Source organism: Symphalangus syndactylus, chromosome 17 (genome assembly GCF_028878055.3).
Source record: "Symphalangus syndactylus isolate Jambi chromosome 17, NHGRI_mSymSyn1-v2.1_pri, whole genome shotgun sequence".
In the NCBI taxonomy this organism is placed as follows: Eukaryota; Metazoa; Chordata; class Mammalia; order Primates; family Hylobatidae; genus Symphalangus; species Symphalangus syndactylus.
In genome coordinates, this window is record NC_072439.2 from 41,880,252 (window position 1) to 41,902,607 (window position 22,356).

At 35.2% G+C, this 22,356-nt stretch overlaps 1 protein-coding gene across 6 annotated transcripts in view; it reads left to right on the top strand.

The window, feature by feature from the left end:
• Positions 1–22,356, top strand: part of CNTN1 (contactin 1) — a 391,570-nt gene that overhangs the window by 192,416 nt on the left and 176,798 nt on the right. The window contains exon 2 of one of the 6 annotated variants that reach the window (XM_063620145.1): positions 17,634–17,771. The exons of the other annotated variants lie outside the window; for them this stretch is intronic. The gene's annotated coding sequence lies outside the window, so the exon portion shown is untranslated. The remainder of the gene's footprint in view (positions 1–17,633; positions 17,772–22,356) is intronic. 6 annotated transcript variants of the gene reach the window in all.

Consider the following 22,356-nt stretch of genomic DNA (forward strand, 5'->3'; position numbering starts at 1 on the left):
AGAAATATATTTAATAAATATTGACTACTCCAGTAGACCCCTATTTTGGGTATCATAGCTATAGCTATTGACTTACAAAAATGTGTTATTATTTCCTAAGAAGGATCAGAAAATGGAAAATAGATAAAGGCTTTGCAGCTACTAGTTCAGTAACATTACATATAAAAGACTACCACACCCATTCATGCAGATCTTGAGTAGGTGATTTGGATTTACCATTTTGTCTACATTTTTCCTCATGTGAGTTCTGGATAATGGACTCTGATTTAAAAAATGATAAAACTAATTTCACGTATCAGTAATGTGTAGTTGGAGAAGAAATTGACTTGCTTTCTATATGTTAAATCTAGACCATTTTGCCCTCTTTGTAAAATGTGATTTGTTTTTGTATATATTTAGTGATTAATAAGCTATTTATAATTTACTGTGAGTGATCAGAGAACAGCATTTCTTAAAAATTGGTTTCTTTGGTGGGGAAGGAAGAGATGAAGATAGGAGGATGGGAGCTTTAATAGGCATCAGATGTTGAGGGGAAGGAGTACAGGGACTGATAGGGAGAAGTAGAAAAAGAATTTTCTGTAATAAATTTGGGTCACTTCTCAGTTTCCCAAGCATTAATCTTGATAATGATTGGATAAGGCAACAAAAGAAGTAAGTATCAGGAAAATAGGCATATGGAATGATATAGAGAGAACAAGTTGAAGTAACAAGCATTTTGGAATACTTTAAATGCCATTAGTGATTTTTTCTGATTATTTAGACATGGATTAAATAAACCTCATCAGTATATTTATGCCTTTTCTTAGTTTGATTCAGAGACTGTTACATAGAAGAAACATGTGTCATTAACAACAATAAAAGACGATTTGAAAGCCATTCCAGTATGAAAATAAATGATATATTGTCCCAGATTGATTTTGGTTTCTGACTCACTCTCCCAGAGAGCTCTCTGTAGACTTTCTGTAATGTGCAATGCAGAAAACTGAGTTATATGAATATTTATCTAGATCTTCTCTCCTCTAATACAATAGGAACTAGTACTTTCAGAGGAAATAATCTCATCTGGACCTCTTTCTCCTGTTGCCCATCTCTCAGGATCTATGCCATGCCTAATCATATGACAGAGCTCAAAATAGTAGTCCATCTTCACTAAGCCCACCTGGTGTACCTTCTAAGCTTAATATGAGTATCAATATTCATGCACACATAGTCTCCTATTAAAATGCTTTGAATTTAACATATTTCATATTTAGTATAAGTAAAATAGTTTATAATAGCAAAGACCTTTTAAAATTATTTTTTTCTTACTTGCTTTGCACATATGAAGCTTTGATTTTTACATTTTGGCTTCTTTGTGGTTTTATTATCTGAACTGTACATTTGATTCATTTGAGCAAATCTCCTTACAAGCTAGAACATTTAAGATACATCTGATCGTCTTTCAGTAATTTATTCCAGAATATTTACTCATCACTGACTATATGTCTTGCACAATATATATGCTTTTAATTAGGCCATATGTTACAATCACCTGAAGATTTCCTCAAGCCTAAATTTTAATCAAGCCTGACTCCAAACAGAATAACTAGAGTTTTGTACCAGGGGAGGGGTGTGTTTTTAGATTCCCAGGTGATCCTAATTTGCATTCACGGTTGAGAATGATCTACTTCAAGCAATGCTTTTTTAAGTTAAATGTATTCCTCAGCTATTTGTTGACTATTTCTGGTATTGAGAAAAATGAGGATGATATAGTCATGGTGTCTGTTCTTTTTCAGTCCACATTCTTGACAATTAAAAATATTATGAAATTCATAAAACTGTGACGGAGAAATGCAAATATATTTCTCCAAACTTAAAGCACAAGCGTCATAATATTTCAAAGGAAACAAGAAAATTCTAGTGATTTTTGAATTGATACTCCTTTTCTCCCTTTCCAGCTGCCTGCTACCTAGTTCACATGGTTTAGTCACAGGATAAGAGAAAAGTTTTCGAGCACTTTCCACAGATGTGAATGTTTGATATAAGAAAAGACACTCTGGTTTAAAGAGTGTTGCTAGGAAACACAGTTTGAAGATGAGATCCCCTACAGAGCTGTCTTCCATCCTGTAATAAGAAAGTGTGGTGGTAGCATGTCCTGATTTAAAAAGCAAAAAAAAATCTATTAACTGTGTATCCAGAGGGAATTTGTTATAGGCTCATTTAAAACTTATTTGGAAATAGTTTTGGTTTATTGTATGCATCAGAACTTCCGGGAATTCTTTTGTTTTTTAATTGGTGCAAGGATAAAGTTGTAAGCATATAATATTTTGTCCAAATAATCACTATAAGAGAAATGCACTTAAATACAATAATGAACTCATGTTAAGTTTTGCTTTAATAGTAATTTCTATTAAAGTAATATGTCCTTTATCATAGGAAAATGTGGATATACAAAAAATATGCTAAGAAAATAAGGATTGCCCATAATGCCACCTTATAGAAATAATCATGTTTTGGTGTTATTTATGTTTTATTTCTTCTAAATACTCAAGGCATGTTGGCTAATGGTTGTTACAGGTTTGTTCTGACATGTGCCATTTAGCAAGTAAAATAGTTTAATCCAGTTATATTTATTATAATTTCTTATGTATCTGGGTGCTCCTGTGTTGGGTGCATATATATTTAGGATAGTTAGCTCTTCTTGTTGAATTGATCCCTTTACCATTATGTAATGGCCTTCTTTGTCTCTTTTGATCTTTGTTGGTTTAAAGTCTATTTTATCAGAGACTGGATTGCAACCCCTGCCTTTTTGTGTTTTCCATTTGCTTGATAGATCTTCCTCCATCCCTTTATTTTGAGTCTATGTGTGTCTCTGCACGTGAGATGGGTTTCCTGAATGCAGCACACTGATGGGTCCTGACTCCTTATCCAGTTTGCCAGTCTGTGTCTTTTAATTGGAGCATTTAGCCCATTTACATTTAACGTTAATATTGTTATGTGTGAATCTGATCCTGTCATTATGATGTTAGTTGGTTATTTTGCTCATTAGTTGATGCAGTTTCTTCCTAGCCTCGATGGTCTTTACAATTTGGCATGTTTTTGCAGTGGCTGGTACTGGTTGTTCCTTTCCATGTTTAGTGCTTCCTTCAGGAGCTCTTTTAAGGCAGGCCTGGTGGTGACAAAATCACTCAGCATTTGCTTGTCTGTAAAGTATTTTATTTCTCCTTCACTTATGAAGCTTAGTTTGGCTGGATAGGAAATTCTGGGTTGAAAATTCTTTTCTTTAAGAATGTTGAATATCGGCCCCCACTCTCTTCTGGCTTGTAGAGTTTCTGCCGAGAGATCAGCTGTTAGTCTGATGGGCTTCCCTTTGTGGGTAACCCGACCTTTCTCTCTGGCTGCCCTTAACATTTTTTCCTTCATTTGAACTTTGGTGAATCTGACAATTATGTGTCTTGGAGTTGCTCTTCTCGAGGAGTATCTTTGTGGCGTTCTCTGTATTTCCTGAATCTGAATGTTGGCCTGCCTTGCTAGATTGGGGAAGTTCTCCTGGATAATATCTTGCAGAGTGTTTTCCAACTTGGTTCCATTCTCCCCGTCATTTTCAGGTACACCAATCAGACGTAGGTGTGGTCGTTTGACGTAGTCCCAAATTTCTTGGAGGCTTTGTTCATTTCTTTTTATTCTTTTTTCTCTAGACTTCCCTTCTCTCTTCATTTCATTCATTTCATCTTCCATCAGCGATACCCTTTCTTCCAGTTGATCGTATCTGCTACTGAGGCTTCTGCAATCTTCACGTAGTTCTCGAAACTTGGCTTTCAGCTCCAGCATCTCCTTTAAGCCCTTCTCTCCATTGGTTATTCTAGTTATCCATTCTTCTAGTGACCTACAAAGGGACTTAAACTCCCACACAATAATAATGGGAGATTTTAACATCCCACTGTCAACATTAGACAGATCATCGAGACAGAAAGTTAACAAGGATATCCAGGAATTGAACTCAGCTCTAAACAAAGTGGACCTAACAGACATCTACAGAACTCTCCACCCCAAATCAACAGAATATACATTTTTTTCAGCACCACACCACACCTATTCCAAAATTGACCACATACTTGGAAGTAAAGCTCTCCTCAGCAAATGTAAAAGAACAGAAATTATAACAAACTGTCTCCCAGACCACAGTGCAATCAAACTAGAACTCAGGATTAAAAAACTCACTCAAAACCGCTCAACTACATGGAAACTGAACAACCTGCTCCTGAATGACTATTGGGTACATAATGAAATGAAGGCAGAAATAAAGATGTTCTTTGAAACCAACGAGAACAAAGACACAACATACCAGAATCTCTGGGACACATTCAAAGCAGTGTGTAGAGGGAAATTTATAGCACTAAATGCCCACAAGAAAAAGCAGGAAAGATCCAAAATTGACACCCTAACATCACAATTAAAAGAACTAGAAAAGCAAGAGCAAACACATTCAAAAGCTAGCAGAAGGCTAGAAATAACTAAAATCAGAGCAGAATTGAAGGAAATAGAGACACAAAAAACCCTTCAAAAAATTAATGAATCCAGGAGCTGGTTTTTTGAGAAGATCAACAAAATTGATAGACCGCTAGCAAGACTAATAAAGAAGAAAAGAGAGAAGAATCAAATAGATGCAATAAAAAATGAAAAAGGGGCTATCACCACCGATCCCACAGAAATACAATCTACCATCAGAGAATACTACAAACACCTCTATGCAAATAAACTAGAAAATCTAGAAGAAATGGATAAATTCCTCGACAAATACACCCTCCCAAGACTAAATCAGGAAGAAGTCGAATCTCTGAATAGACCAATAACAGGTTCTGAAATTGTGGTAATAATCAATAGCTTACCAACCAAAAAGAGTCCAGGACCTGATGGATTCACAGCTGAATTCTACCAGAGGTACAAGAAGGAACTGGTACCATTCCTTCTGAAACTATTCCAATCGATAGAAAAAGAGAGAATCCTCCCTAACACATTTTATGAAGCCAGCATCGTCCTGATACCAAAGCCAGGCAGAGACACAACCAAAACAGAGAATTTTAGACCAATATCCTTGATGAACATTGATGCAAAAATCCTCAATAAAATACTGGCAAACCGAATCCAGCAGCACATCAAAAAGCTTATACACCATGATCAAGTGGGCTTCATCCCTGGGATGCAAGGCTGGTTCAACATACGCAAATAAATAAATGTAATCCAGCATATAAACAGAACCAAAGACAAAAACCACATGATTATCTCAATAGATGCAGAAAAGGCCTTTGACAAAATTCAACAACCCTTCATGCTAAAAACTCTCAATAAATTAGGTATTGATGGGACGTATCTCAAAATAATAAGAGCTATATACAACAAACCCACAGACAATATCATACTGAATGGGCAAAAACTGGAAGCATTCCCTCTGAAAACTGGCACAAGACAGGGATGCCCTCTCTCACCGCTCCTATTCAACATAGTGCTGGAAGTTCTGGCCAGAGCAATCAGGCAGGAGAAGGAAATAAAGGGTATTCAATTAGGAAAAGAGGAAGTCAAACTGTCCCTGTTTGCAGATGACATGATTGTATATCTAGAAAATCCCATTGCCTCAGCCCAAAATCTCCTTAAGCTGATTAGCAACTTCAGCAAAGTCTCAGGATACAAAATCAATGTACAAAAATCACAAGCATTCTTGTACACCAATCACAGACAAACAGAGAGCCAAATCATGAGTGAACTCCCATTCACAATTGCTTCAAAGAGAATCAAATACCTAGGAATCCAACTTACAAGGGACATGAAGGACCTCTTCAAGGAGAACTACAAACCACTGCTCAATGAAATAAAAGAGGATACAAACAAATGGAAGAACATTCCATGCTCATGGGTTGGAAGAATCAATATCGTGAAAATGGCCATACTGCCCAAAGTAATTTATAGATTCAATGCCATCCCCATCAAGCTACCAATGACTTTCTTCACAGAATTGGAAAAAACTACTTTAAAGTTCATATGGAACCAAAAAAGAGCCCGCATCGCCAAGTCAATCCTAAGCCAAAAGAACAAAGCTGGAGGCATCACGCTACCTGACTTCAAACTATACTACAAGGCTATAGTAACCAAAACAGCATGGTACTGGTACCACAACAGAGATATAGATCAATGGAACAGAACAGAGCCCTCAGAAATGATGCCGCATATCTACAACTATCTGATCTTTGACAAACCTGACAAAAACAAGAAATGGGGAAAGGATTCCCTATTTAATAAATGGTGCTGGGAAAACTGGCTAGCCATATGTAGAAAGCTGCAACTGGATCCCTTCCTTACACCTTATACAAAAATTAATTCACGATGGATTAAAGACTTAAATGTTAGACCTAAAACCATTAAAATCCTACAAGAAAACCTAGGCAATACCATTCAGGCCATAGGCGTGGGCAAGGACTTCATGTCTAAAACACCAAAAGCAATGGCAACAAAAGCCAAAATTGACAAATGGGATCTCATTAAACTAAAGAGCTTCTGCACAGCAAAAGAAACTACCATCAGAGTGAACAGGCAACCTTCAGAATGGGAGAAAATTTTTGCAACCTACTCATCTGACAAAGGGCTAATATCCAGAATCTACAATGAACTCAAACAAATTTACAAGAAAAAAACAAACAACCCCATCAAAAAGTGGGCAGAGGACATGAACAGACACTTCTCAAAAGAAGACATTTATGCAGCCAAAAAACACATGAAGAAATGCTCATCATCACTGGCCATCAGAGAAATGCAAATCAAAACCACAGTGAGATACCATCTCACACCAGTTAGAATGGCCATCATTAAAAAAGCAGGAAACAACAGGTGCTGGAGAGGATGTGGAGAAATAGGAACACTTTTACACTAGTGGTGGGACTGTAAACTAGTTCAACCATTGTGGAAGTCAGTGTGGCGATTCCTCAGGGATCTAGAACTAGAAATACCATTTGACCCAGCCATCCCATTACTGGGTATATACCCAAAGGACTATAAATCATGCTGCTATAAAGACACATGCACACATATGTTTATTGCGGCACTATTCACAATAGCAAAGAGTTGGAACCAACCCAAATGTCCAACAACGATAGGCTGGATTAAGAAAATGTGGCACATATACACCATGGAATACTATGCAGCCATAAAAAATGATGAGTTCGTGTCCTTTGTAGGGACATGGATGAAACTGGAAACCATCATTTTCAGTAAACTATCGCAAGGACAAAAAACCAAACACCGCATGTTCTCACTCATAGGTGGGAATTGAACAATGAGAACTCATGGACACAGGAAGGGGAACATCACATTCCAGGGACTGTTGTGGGGTGGGGGGAGGGGGGAGGGACAGCATTAGGAGATATACCTAATGCTAAATGAAGAGTTAATGGGTGCAGGAAATCAACATGGCACATGGATACATATGTAACAAACCTGCACATTGTGCACATGTACCCTAAAACCTAAAGTATAATAAATAAAATAAAATAAAAAAAATAATTTCTTATGTACTTTGATGCGTTTCTAAAATCTTATTTTATGTTTTTTAATTACCCTGTTTTTCTTTTTCCTTATTTTCTGCCTTCTATTTGATTAGTTTATGTACCATGTATTATTGAGGTCGTAATATCTAATATCTAGCCCTGCATTTTCACATAATCCAGTATAAGCTTTTCCTGATTCTGATTATTATAAAGCATTTGAAAGTGTAATTTTAAGGCTTCCCTAATATTTTTATCATATTGCTCTATTATATGTAAACACATCAAATTATTTAATCAGAGTAGATTTCTCTATGAGGAATCACTGTATCAAAATATCTGAATACTTTTAAGACACTTGATGCATATTACTAAATTATTTCCTGAAAACGTTGTCTTAGTTACTACTTCTTGTAGCAGTATAGGAAAATATTAATCATTGCATCCACATAAACATCAAGTATTGTTAATTTTCATGCTGTGCAAATTTTATGAAATAAAATATATATACAGCATTAATTTGCATTTTTTATTCATATGTCATACATGTATGTTCATTCATGTAAGTTTAACATGTTCTTTATTCATTAGTCTATTACAATAATCTTTCGTATATTAACTGTGAGTTCCTTATAGCTACGTCTGTAATCTTTTTGAAGTATTTTCCCAATTTATATTTTGCCCTTAATATTCATTCATAACTTTTATATATACAACTTAAATTTTTTCCTTTGTATTTTCTTATATTCAAGGAGTTGGTGTATTTATTTCCTTTTTAAGTTTGTGTAAGTTAATTTGATTTTTATATTTTGACTTTTAATTTGTCTGAGTTTTTGTTGATATATGAAGTGAGATTAGAATACTTACTGATTTTTTTCTAGCTATTTAGTTGCTTCAGTGCCCTTTATTAAGTCGTATTTCATATCTTTACCTATTAGCACTTTCACAAATAGAGGATGTAAGCAATATAAATGTAAGCCTGGTTTAAATCTTAATTCCACCACTTACTAGTACCAGAAACACCACAATCCTGGGCAGATTGCTTAACCTACATGACTCAGGTGTTTCATCCCTAAAAGGGACACAAAGAAAGAACCTACATCAAGGTTTTTGTGAGGGGTGAGATAATACATGTAAGGTGTCTGGCACACAATAAATGCTCAGAAAATGTTAGTTCTTATAGAATCTGTTTATTCTTTAAAGAACATCATTTTTTATGAAGCTTTTTATTATGATTTTCAATTGGTGGGATTATAGTTATTTTATTAGCCTTGAGAAACAATTTGGTAGAGTACTTAAGCACTTGGACTCTAGAGCTAAACTGCTTGGTTGTGAATCCCAACATGCCAACTAGTTAACTGTGTGACCTTAGCTACTTCACATCTTTGTGTTTCAATTTCTCTATCTGTAAAATTGAGATATTCATAGCATTTACCATAGAGATTTTCTGTGAGAACTCCAATGAGAATTAAATGCATTTAAAGTGGTTAGTAGTAAATGCTATATATGCATTAGCTATAATTTGTTCCAAAATAGTCTTAATGTCCTTTTCAACCATTTTTCTTCTCTAGTAAATTTGAGACTTATTCTTTCAAGTTTAGAGAAATCCCATTTGTGCTTTGATTGAAAGTATGTCATTTTGGAAAACCTTAAGAATATCGAGTCTTGTTATCAGGAGCTGGTATATTTTTCCAATTTGTCAATGCTTCTTTTAAGTCTATCAATAAATATAGCTTTTCATTTCTTGTACTGATTATTAAAAGTATTTCTAGGTCATCAATCATGTGTTCGTTAATACTGCAGGCTGAGGCTTCATTTTTCTTATTTCTAAGTAGAAATTGTTAGTACAAAAGAAAACTATAGTTTATATTTATCTTCTGCTTAGTCACTTTGCTGAACTCTTAATGTTCATATTTTATTTAAATCCATTTTCTTTGATATCCTGGTCTATAATTTTACTGTATGCAAATAATAGTTCTGCATCCTCTTTTTTGATTGTTGTAAATACAATTTTTGTTTCATTTTGAACTATATTTGCCTAAGCTCCAAAACAGTGCTAAATTCTGTGTTTTGGGTATGGTAGAAGACACTGGGATAAAAAAACAGACCAGACAGTGATGGGCCCTGTCCTCACAGTGTTTTAAATCAATTCCCATGGACTTAACACAATATTGATCTATCAAATCCTGTGTGTTGGTTTGCATTATTTAGGGGAGATGTTATATAACCTTCATTAGATTATTAAAAGGGCTTATGTTTATAAAAGGTTAAGAGTCTTTTATCCTAATTTACAGTGATAAATCAGTCTTATTAATATCCCAATTAATTTTTGTGATGATTTATGTGTTCTTATTCACTGTTACAGACTTTTTAAAATTTCAAAATAACTGTGATAGTGTTACCCATTTCCTTATATGTGTACTGTATATATATATTTCTAATTACCCATATTCTCAAAAATCAATAACTAATTTTTCATAGAGAAATGTTAAAATATATTGAAAATAAAAAGATTTTAGGTACATTAATTTATATTTTTAAGAGTCTTATTTTGAGTGTTCAAATGTAGTACTGGGAACATAATTCAGTCTGTAATCATGGCTTGGTCACCTATGGTTTCTGTAAACATAAATATAAATAAAGATACGGTTTACAATCTTAACTTGTTTTAGACTCCCGATTACAATTTAAGGAAATGTGATTAACAACAACAACAAAAAAAGCAAATATATAGAATTTGGTTTTCTTTTGCCGACAATTAATCTTTCTGTGGACTGCAGAAACACGGGGGAAAGATAGCTGACTGGTAGGAAAGACAGCAAGGGGTTTACTGGGCCTGGTAGAGAGACTATGGGCCCATTTTATCAGTTTAATAAACAAAGTAAGAGTCTAACAAGCTGGGTGACTTTCCACAAACAAAACAAGTTGGACAGTTGCAGCAAAAGGAAGAGATCCTTTCCCCTGATTTAGCATCTAGGAGAAAACCATTCAAAGGAGGGACACTCATGTGGACAGAGAACACAGCCTTGCTTCCCCTCCTGCCACTCGTTCACTCCACAGCGTCTTGCCAGTGGGCGTGCAGGCCTGTGCCAGGGATGCGCTCCAAGGAGCCAGTCAGCAGAAATCTCTTGAAAGTATTTTGACTGAAGCTGTAAAAAGTTGAACCATTTGAAAATTCCTTCTCAGGTATTCTCTATAAGGGTTAAACCTGCTGCCTTGGGAAATTCACTTCCTATCTGTATACTTGCATTTACAGTGGGAGGGCGATTCTTTAATAGGTTGGTGAGAAGTAGCTGGGCCTATAATTAAAATCACTGCTCTTTATTAACTAGATTTTAGCCATAATATTGAGAGGAAAAAACAAAGATGGGGGATGTGATAAGTGATTTGAAAGAAAACAAAACAAAATTGTTAAGAGTCAAATATAGTGGTCCAGTTTGAATGGAACTGAAGGAAAGAAAAGGGGCAATTGGAATGTCATTGCTTCTCTTTTCAGTCTCTTCAATTTATCCCTTTAAATATTCTGTACAAATATTAAGCAATTTTTTTAGGTAAGTGGCATAGTTATAACTCTCAAAACAATTTGCTAATTTATACATTCAGGAATGTAAAAACTGTTTACTAAGCAGTTCCCGTATGATAGGCGTTGTGGTAGGTTCTCGGGTTTTTGAAGCCCCAAATCAATGGGGCTTCAAATCAGTAATTCAGACACTGAGAATTATTTAATCATAAAATGTAATTCTCATCCTTAAAGAAAGGCACAAATGGTATAAATCTCGATGTATTATTATGAGTATTAAAAAAAGATAATTCACATAAAGAACTGGCAGCGATCGTGGCAGTTTACCTATCATATGTACTCCAGTGATGAGAAGAATCATGAAGACGGGCATTATGCTGAGGATGAAGATGTTATGGGACAGGTACCGCCATTTATTATCATTGGCAAGCTGCTTGACTTCTCTAAACCTCATTTCTCGATGTGTTATTTGGAGTCAATAATAGTTACCTACATGTAATTTTGAAGATTAAAGGTATTTGTAAACCACCGGTTATTTGAAACAGTGGGTGTTCTATAAATGAGTTATTTCCTTTACTAGACTCCTATCCATGGGATATTAATCCCTAATACTATATGGATATTATCAATAAAAAATACAGATACATGAGTGGTATATTCTGAGAATAGTGTTAGATATGGACTATCTCTAAGGTCATTTTTAAACAGAGCGAATATCACCTTTCCTGTGACTCCCCACTGTACTTTATTTCTCCCTATAATTTTGTTATTTTTTAATAGACTTTAAGGGTTTTAGGTTTACAGCAAAGTTGAGCAGAAATAACAGCAAGTTCTCATATACCCCTTGTCTCCTCACTCATAGCCTCCCCCACTATCAACATCCCGCACCAAAGTGGTACAGTTGTCACCATCGATGAACCTGCACTGATACATTATTATCAGCTGAAGTCCTTAGTTTACATTAGGGTTACTCTTGCTGTTGTACATCCTATGGATTTGGATGAATTTATAATGATAGTGTCATACAGAATAGTTTCACTGCCCTAAAACTCTTCTCTGCCACTGCATTCCAGCTCCGTGATCTCCCTATTCATTTCTCCCTCCTTGCTAACCCCTAGGAAACACTGATTATTTTACTGTCTCTGTGGTGTTACCTTTTACAGAATGTCATATGGTTGAAATCATACAGTATATAGTCTTTTCATATTGAATTCTTTCACTTAGTAACATGCATTTACGTTTCCTTAATATATTCTCATGGTTTGACAGCTCATTTCTTTTTAGTGCTAAATAATACTCCATGGCCTCGTTGTACCACAGGTTATTTCTTGATTCCTCTACTAAAGGATGGGTTTCAATTTTTGGCAATTATTAACTAAGGTGCTATAAACATCCTTGTGCCAGTTTTTGTACTGACATACATTTTCAACTTCTCTGTGTAAATACTGAGGAGTGTGATTGCTGGATCATATGGTAAGAATATGTTTAACTCTGTTAGAAACTGCCAAACTCTCTTCCCAAGTGGCTGTACCATTTTGCACTTCTACCAGTAATAAATGAGAGTTCCTGTTCTTCCACATCAAATGCTACTGAGGATATGGAACAGCAGGAACCAACAACATTTGGTGTTAGATTTTTGCCATTTGAATTGGTATGTAGTGATATCTTTTTACCATTTTAATGTGCAATTGCCTGATGATATATGATGTTGAGCATCTCTTCATATATTTATTTGCCATTTGTTTATCTTCTTTGGTGAGATGTCTCTTCAGGAATTTTGACCATTTTCTAGTTGAGTTGTTTGTATTCCTATTTTTAAGTTTTAAGAATTTTTGTATATTTTGGATAACACTCCTTTATCAGATGTTTTCACAAATATTTGTCCCTGCCTATGGCTTGTCTTCTCCTTCTCTTGACAATGTCTTTTGCAGAACAGGAATTTTAAATTTTAATGAAGTCCTGCTTTGCAGTTCTGGGTTTCATGGATTCCGCCTTTATTGCTCTATCAAAGAAGTTTGGATTCTGCCCCTATTGCTATACCAAAGAAGTTATTTCCATACCCAAGGTCACCTTGACTTTCTCCTAGGTTACCTTGTAAGAGTTTTATAGTTTTGCATTTTAAATTTAGGTCCCTGACTCATTTTGAGTTAGTTTTTGTGAAGAGTGTAAGGTACGTATCTAAATTTTTTTGTTGTTGGGCATGGATGTCCAGTTATTTTGACATAATTTGTTGAAAAGGCTGTTTCTTCATTAAATTCTCTTTGTTTCTTTGTCAAAAGTCAGTTGATTATCTTTATATGGTTCTATATTTGAATTCTCTGTTCTGTTCCATTGATCTATGTATCTGTTTTTTTCACCAGTACCACAGTATCTTGGTGATCATAGCTTTATAGTCTTTATGGCTTTAAATCTTGAGCTTGGACAGTGTCAGTCCTCCAGCTTTGCTCTTTTTCTTCAATATTTTGTTGACCATTCTGCTTCTCTGTGTAAACTTTAGAATCACTGTCATGTAAACAAAATAACTTGCTGCAGCTTTGACTGGAATTGTATTGAATCTATAGATCAAGTTGGGGAGAACTGATATCTTGACAATTTTGAATTTCCCTCACTATGTTTTTATCTTTGTGTTTTACCTAAATCTGTGTTCAAGGAAAGAATAATTTGAACTCTTCTATACTAGAGCCCTATCTAAAACGTTTATCCTCTTTGCTATCCTTAGTTTTGGTCAAATAACTAGTTGGCTGTTAAGGCTGAGCAAAGATCTACCACTAAGAATTTGTATTGTGAGCCTGTCTGAAGGTGAATGATGTACAGATTAGATGCGAATAGCAGAAAGTGGTAAGAAAGACATAGCTACAGTGGAAATGAGCTTCTCTCAGGGTCTAAAATCTGTTACTCTGCATACCCCTTAAAGTGTTGCTCTCAATGGATTTTTTTTTTGTTTCATAAAATAATATGTGTATTCCAGATGAATCCAGGAAGTTTCTCATTCTCAGAAAAACACTAAATCCCAGCCACATTAGAATTTTTCCATGAGAGGCTGTATTAGGTTACTGACTCCTATTCAAATAAAAATATTAATTACAGAAAACAAAATGGAATCATTCCCAAAGAAGGAGACACAACAAGAGATGAAAAACCATAGCCAAACAATCATTATTACCGGCATATCAGAAATAGACCTGACTCAGTTAAGATATTGTGCTTTGACAGAAATGCTAATCATGTTTCAGGACATAACTTATTCAAGAACTATATACTCACAGCTTCCGGAAGGGAAGTCCACTTCTGCAAGGGCAAGAGATTTGAAACCTGAAACTTTGTAATTTTTTTGCTGACAGGGTTGGAGGGTGATTTGCTAACATCTCATTATACAATGTATGTTAAGAGAAATGTAAAGGTCAAAACATGGTGCTTTTTGTTTCTGCTGGAGAGCTCAGTCAGAGAGATTCAGTTTAGCACAATATCAATGATTACAAATTCTTCCCCGAAATTCAAGATACATTAATCAAAACAAATGGAACTCAAGAAAAATGAAAACTGGGGGGGTGAATAAACAAATGCATGATTGAGTTGAAAACATAAAAATATTTATTAAAATACCAAAAATATTAAATAGAAACATTCTGATGTAATGATTTCAGATACAGTTCAAACAAATAAAAAATGCATGGTCACATAAAATGTAAGTAAGTATATTGCCTTTCACCTAAAGTTTTCTGGTTAAATGGAAAACCTTCCTCTTTACCCTAACTAGGTAGATAATTATATCACTCTGCATAGTCATGTTAGGAGTTTAATTTTCACGCTAAATCAAAATCACTTAGAATGTCAATGATAGTTTAAAATTTAAGAATAGAAATTTGGACATATCAAACTCAAAATTGATACTTTATTGAAAAAAACTAAATGTCTTTAAATTGCTATAACAAACATTATATGTCCAAAATTAGTTCACAAAAATAAAAGAGGACAAATTTCTGCATTCTTCAACCTCCAAATTTCTAATATCTTTATTCTAAGAAACTGCAGCTATTGTAGTGATATTCCTCCAGTCCTGAAAACACTCAGGAAGCAATTTTTTTGAAATGTTTTACCTTGGCAGGAACTTTAGATCAAAAAGTATCTCTTTTTAGAGATACCTTTAGATCAAAGGTATCTCTTCTAAACTTGTAAAGAAAGTAAATAATCTACCAAGAGAACAAACAGCTTCATGGCTGCCAATAGACAGAGCTCTCACTGCTTCCTCCCCTTATTTTGTTTCTTTTAGTTAGAGAGCCATGGCAAAGGAAAAACAAAATAATTTCAGATTTATATTTCTGTCGCTTCTTTTTTCTTCCTTCCATTTTGTTCATTGCATAAAACAAATTGATAGGAGGTTCTATTACTGGGCTTCAAATGTCATCAATATGTAGATGACTTCCAAGTAGCTATCCCCCACTCCTGTCTGACCTCTACATTCTGGTCTTATTTATTCAAATGTTTACCTAGTATCTCCACTTGAATGTCTAATGGGAAACTCAAATACAATATGTTCAAATCTAAATTATTGGTCAACTCACTTTCCCATCAAAACTTGAGTTCCCCTTTGTTGAATAGCAATATGTAACACCCTAATAGCCACCCCAAAAGGCAAACACTCATTCCTGAATTCCTCCCTTTTCCTCACTGTCAGTTCCAATATCTCTACAGGTACTACGCAGTCTGCTTATCTTTCACTGGTTCATACCCTCCTTGAAGCCAAGAACCATATTTCTTGGATCTGTTAAATCCCTAGGACCTTTAAAGATTTTAAAACAAATAAAATTACCTATATAACAGCTTCTTATTTGCTAAGCAAATGATTGCTTTTACATACCTACATTGCAAGTGATACTGGCAACTTCACTGCATTGAAGAAGTCACTAGATCTTGAAAGATAAGCTCTATTGTATCCTCCTTCCTCCCAATTGTTAAAACCCACAGCAGATATACATGAAGAGTGAATGTTGATTTAAACTATGAACTTTAGTGAATAATAATGTATTAATATTAGCTCATCAATCGTAACAAATCGACTACAATAATGCAAAATGTTAACGGGGAAACTGCAGGAGAGAAGGGATATATGGAAACTCTGTACTTTCTGTTCAATTTTCTTTAAGTCTAAAACTGCTCTGAAAATAGCATATAAAATATGTCACAGGAAAAATATTTCTCTCATTTTATGCCATTATATTCTCAAGACATCTAGAGACCCATTTTTTCTCCAGTTCCCAGTGCCTTGTCTTTTAATACCTAACTTTTTATTTAATTTTTTATCTATTAGCTGAGTATATTTCATTTCCCTTCCCGTAAAAGAGATAACATATAATGCTGACTTCATGAAGACTTATGAAGAAATCAATTCTAAGAAATAAAAATATTTCTCAATGAGTTTATTACAATTGAGAGGGGAATTTGTTGGAAATTCACACTTAATAGTATCATTTCTAGAGAATTTGGTCCATATAAATTCAGTCTTGGCAGCTAGCCATTAGGGGTTTTTGAACTGGACTATTTGATAAATGTTCCAACTTCTCAGTGGAATAAAGAAGAGGGGAAAGAACATTATAGAATGATTCTTTTCTTTAATAAATTTCCATATAAAAGGGTTTTGAAAGTCTGGCCTCAAGATAATTCCGGAAATAGATTTCAAAGACTGCGACTCAAGTTTCTGTTTTATAGTAAGCTTAAGTTTTATGAAGTGTTAAATTGATGATCAGTTTATGGAAGCCTCTATTTATAATAGTATAGTCCATTTTTATACTACTTTTAATTTGCAAAGGTGCTTTCATATATTATCTTATTTGGTATTCATAGTCATCCTGGGAAAATTGTAGAACATATGCTAACTCCTAAATAGATAACCACAATTTCACAAACTAAAGAAAAAGAAATGCATGGAAGTATCCTCAGTCCAATTTTATCAGTCCATTTTCTATTGCTTCAAAACGCCTGCAACCAGGGAAGTTATAAAGAAAAGAAATTTATTATTTCTTACAGTTATGGAGGCTGAGAAGTCCAAGGTCGAGGGGCCATATCTGGTGAGAGTCTCCTTGCTGGTGGGGACTCCGTAGAGTCCTGTGGCAGCAGCAACACAGGGCATCATGTGGTGAAGGGACTGCGTGTGCTCGGGTGTTTGCTCAGGTCTCTCTTCCGCTTCTTCTAGAGCCACCAGTCCTACTCCCATGATAACCCATGAATCCATTAATCCATGAATGGATTATGATTCAATCACCTCTTTAAGGTCTCCTCTTTAAATACTGTCATGTTAGGGAATAAGTTTCCAAGATATGAAATCTGGGGGACACAAGCAAACCATAGCACCAATGTTAACCATTTAATAGTAATTCTTGTGCTTCAAGATTTTTATTTATTTTTATTTATTTTTTATTATTTTTATTTTTTTTTTGAGACAGAGTCTTTCGCCCAGGCTGGAGTGCAGTGGCGCAATCTCGGCTCACTGCAAGCTCCGCCTCCCAGGTTCACGCCATTCTCCTGCCTCAGCCTCCCGAGTAGCTGAGACTACAGGCGCCTGCCACCACGCCCAGCTAATTTTTTTTTTTTGTATTTTTTTTTAGCAGAGATGGGGTTTCACTGTGTTAGCCAAGTTGGTCTCGATCTCCTGACTTCGTGATCCGCCCACCTCGACCTCCCAAAGTGCTGGGATTACAGGCGTGAGCCACCGTGCCCGGCTTCTTCAAGATTTCTTAATGAAGGTAGTTGCATAGATGTTCATAGGTGTTTTTCTTTTAATTATCAGCTCTATTCTAAGACACTTAAATCTTCTGAACACACACACACACTTACATGCTGACACACACTTACACTTATGCACATACATTTATTAATCACACACTGTGCAAAGTATTTAAGCCCCATTAGGAATCTAAAGATATGTATAAGGTATGTTTTTTTTCCTCTCTCTCGGAAACTTACAGTGTAGTTAGGGGTAAAGAGAAACGATCACAGGTGTCTTACGTACATTTTTTATATAATTATCAGAAGTATGTATTACATTACTATTCCCATTGTACAAACACTGAAATGGCTTGCCTAAATCCACTGAGCCATGTGCGTCAGTTCTGACTAGACTCATATTCTGTACCCTTGTCTCTCAGCCTCACTGCCTTTTGTTAATATAAACATCTAAAATGCTACGAACATAGGCTCAGATTTCCTAGAAGAGTTTTATATTGGATATTCTGTTCTATTTATTGTCCATTAAGACATATCAGAAACACCAAATTTCAACAAAGAAAATACTTCTCCAAAATACTTTCTTTCCTCAACCTTTTAAGTTGTCCTCAAATATATTTTTTCTAATTCAGTTTCCCAATATTCAGTTGGAAGTGGCCTTGCATTTAAAAAGTAAGCAAGAATATAATATCAGTAGGTGAGACAAAGGACAACTCGAAGATTTTTGACGAGGGGGAAGACCTCAGAGGAGGAGGTTGCCTGAGGAGACACTTTCCTATAAAGATAAAATTTAATCTGGATCCTGAAATAGAGTCGAAATTCTTATTTTCTCATTTACAAACTGAAGCTAATAATAGTAGCTACATCATTTGTTTAGATGAAAATGGAGTTAATACTTAGGCTTTTAAAACAGAGCCTGACTTAGAAGTTGGAAGATGCAGTACATATATCTTAACTACTAAGCTAAAAATTGTTAAGTGTATCTTTTAATTTCTATTGCCTAGCATAATGCCTAACACATAAAACTATTTAATAGATAATTGTTGAATGACTGATGAAATGATGGTGTATCATTGGTAAATTTTGAGTCAGAGAGTATAGTAAGAGAATTATAGTTTTTGGAGGTCAAATTGACATTTGTATTGTTCACTAAGCTTCAGAGATTTGGATGTATGTTCTTTACAATAATAAATGTTTAGACTGTTTCCTCTTGGTGGAAGGGATCAAAAGGTAGATCCATCAAGTTTTCTCTAAAGCTCGTGCCTAACTAGGCGCTAAGCTTTTGAAGTTTGAGAATTTGCTTCTACTGCTATTACTAACTGGGGCTTGTATGAAGCATTGCACATAGTAGGTATTCAGGAAGTATTTATTGATTGACAAGACTTGGATTTGATACAAGGAAATAGTTGCTTGCATTCAGGGAGAATAATTAACGATACCAGAAACTAGAGAATCACTTTCCTTTAGATACCAGTTTGTGTATAATCCACATCTCTTTCTGTAATTTCATATGACTGGGGCATGTATTGACCCTTGCCCTACTGACAAATTGATTCATATTTGATATAAATTTGAATAAAAAGGAACAAAGCTTTCTGTGTAGCCCAAGGCCGTGTTGTGAATGTAAGTCTGAAACCTCAATGGTTTGGGGGCACCAGGTTAAGGTAGCCAGGTAATTTCCCCAGTATCTGTTCTGGTAATGAAACCTTTAAAAGGAGCCAGAAGAGCAGAGCCTTCATAAACCAAAGCACTTAAGGTTAAATATTATGATGATATTTTCTTGTAGAACTATTCAACAACTCTCTGTGAAAGAAACAAAAGTTCAACACATGGCATTTAAGGTGCCATGATTTGAACACACTTCTCTTTCTCAAATATTTTCATGAGTATATGCCCTAGCCATGCTTATTCTTCAACGGTCTCTGAATTTGACCTTTATTTTTCTCCTTTCTCTATTGCTACTTCCTCCTGGATCTGCTTGCCAAATATGGAACAATAATTTGTTTTTAGTAATTTCTCAATAAACATATTCAATAGATTTTAATGGAGTATCTTTGATGTGTTAGGCATCATGTTAGGTAACGTGGGGGGTATAGAAAAAGGAATGAGATAATCTGCTGTTGAGGAGCTTGTAATTTAGAAATTCCCTCCCTGAATAAATATTTTTGATTTACCAGTACTTATGCTACTGCTACAATATGTCTGGACATGGTAGATATTTAAGAAATATGGGCCGGGTGCGGTGGCTCACGCTTGTAACCCCAGCACTTTGGGAGGCCGAGGCGGGCGGATCACGAGGTCAGGAGATTGAGACCACGGTGAAACTCCGTCTCTACTAAAAATACAAAAAATTAGCCGGGTGTGGTGGCGGGCGCCTGTAGTCCCAGCTACTCGGAGAGGCTGAGGCAGGGGAATGGCGTGAACCCGGGAGGCAGAGTTTGCAGTGAGCCGAGATTGCGCCACTGCACTCCAGCCTGGGTGACAGAGCGAGACTCCGTCTCAAAAAAAAAAAAAAAAAAAAAAAGAAATATGTATGGAATAAATTAATAAATAATTTTAAATTACCATTCATCTACCCTTATAGGATTACTTTGTTCTATATTCTTCAAAGAAAATGTAATACATTTCTTGGTCTTTGAACAGGTTTTGAATAAAAACAGCTGTCTGCATGGTTAAATTGCACAATCATTGAGATTAACTTATATATGTTTCAAATGTAAATACTTGAACAGTTTTAATTGAATTGAAGTGAATTTAACATAAAATTCTCTTACGTTCTTTCTAGAAACAAGGGCCTAAATAATTTTGGTATGAATCACTTATCAGTTTAAGTACTGATACAATGACCTGTATTCAATGACTCTTTTATCTAAAAAACAGAATGTCAATGATTACATCATGCTCCCAGGAGGACTGTACCTTCCGTATTGACATCTCTTATCCTGAACAGCAGCTAATAGGAGTTATGAGATCATCAGTCTCATTCTCCCTTCAGGGGTGGTCTCGTGTCAGAAGACACTCAGAAGTTTTGTGTACCTTTAGATTTGTGAAGTGGAATAAATACCTGATATTTTAACAAAGATATTCAGATACTGTGCAGCATGGAGCAGCCTTGAGCACCATAATCCTATGCAGCAGTGTTAGGTAGAACGACTTAGAGTGGAACCTCAGAAAGCACAGTGGCAGCAGTGATGAAGCCTTTTTATTAGATGTGGGCATCTCCATAGTGGAGTAAGGCCATACAAAGGGAATATTACAGCACAGGAAGTCTTTAAAACTCTCAGGGTACATTGAGTGAGCTCTTGGATCTGGCACTGTTTCTTTACAGGTCTTATCCTTTTATGCTTATATGTGAGAGCAAAAGAGAAAGGAGTTTGGACATTCTGTCTTGCTGACACAGGATTTTTTTCTGCTATATTAAATTCAAAATTCTACTTTGGATCTTTAAATATGATTCACAGGTATCACAAGGCATATTTCTTTTGTAGTAGTCTACCAATCTCAGATCGGTTTGAATTGCAGTTGAGCAAAAATGGCAGTTAAAACACGTTCAATCAGGTCATTATAGTCCAATAAGACAGTCTCATATAAAAGAAACCTTCTAGTTATTAGTCAAAGCAATACATCAGAATGCCTTGTTTATTATGCTATGGCAAAATGAATCAGATGTAGACATAGAGGATATTTATTTATCATGTAGACCAAATGCCACACAAAATATACTATAGACATAATTTTAAGAGACAACTATTAAATATCATGCATCTTCTAATTTTTAGAGATGCGTTGGCTGAACATGTGGCCCTAGAACACATTTGCATGCACATAGATACCCATACATTGTTCTCTGTGAGCAGTGAAAATATTCCAACCTTCACTTCACACACTTACTACAACAATCCTTGAACTTCAGTATGCCCACAAATTTCCCGGAAAACTTGATTAAAATGCAGATACTAAGACTGTTCTTCAAGGGTTGCTCGGAAATTGATCTTAACAATCACATGCCAAATGCTGTTAATGTAGGTGGCCCTTGGACTACAGTTTGGGAAACACTGACTTATTGTTATGAAAAATATGCTAATTATTGAATACGCAAAATACTGTTTTTTTAATAATCTAAAGCAAAGACAGATACTAAGTATCTTTTAAAAAATTAAGTAATAAACAATAAGGGATTTAAATCTGAACGGAATAGAAGATGTCAAACCCTTGCTGTGTGCTCTGTTACTAGCTATTTGTATTTCAGCAATCCCTGTAATCCCTTTAAGTCAGTCCATCTCTAGAAATGGCTGCTGAGGAGAAAAAATCTTAAGGCTTTGACAGATATGGATGTTAATTAAGTGCTGACAGCATGGCATGCATTTTACAGAACTGACTGCTTACATTTTTAGATAATTGGATTTATAATTAAATTAATTGCTCATTTATTTTTGAAATGATGTAATGCAAGCAGAGGAATGTAAAAATAGTGAAACTTTGTGATATTTATGGCATATATTTTTACTGGTATAATTTAAGCCCATGGTGTCACACAGGGCTATAATTGCTACAGCCATGCGTATTCCCTGGAATTTCAGGAAACCATCATTTTTAGGTGGCAGC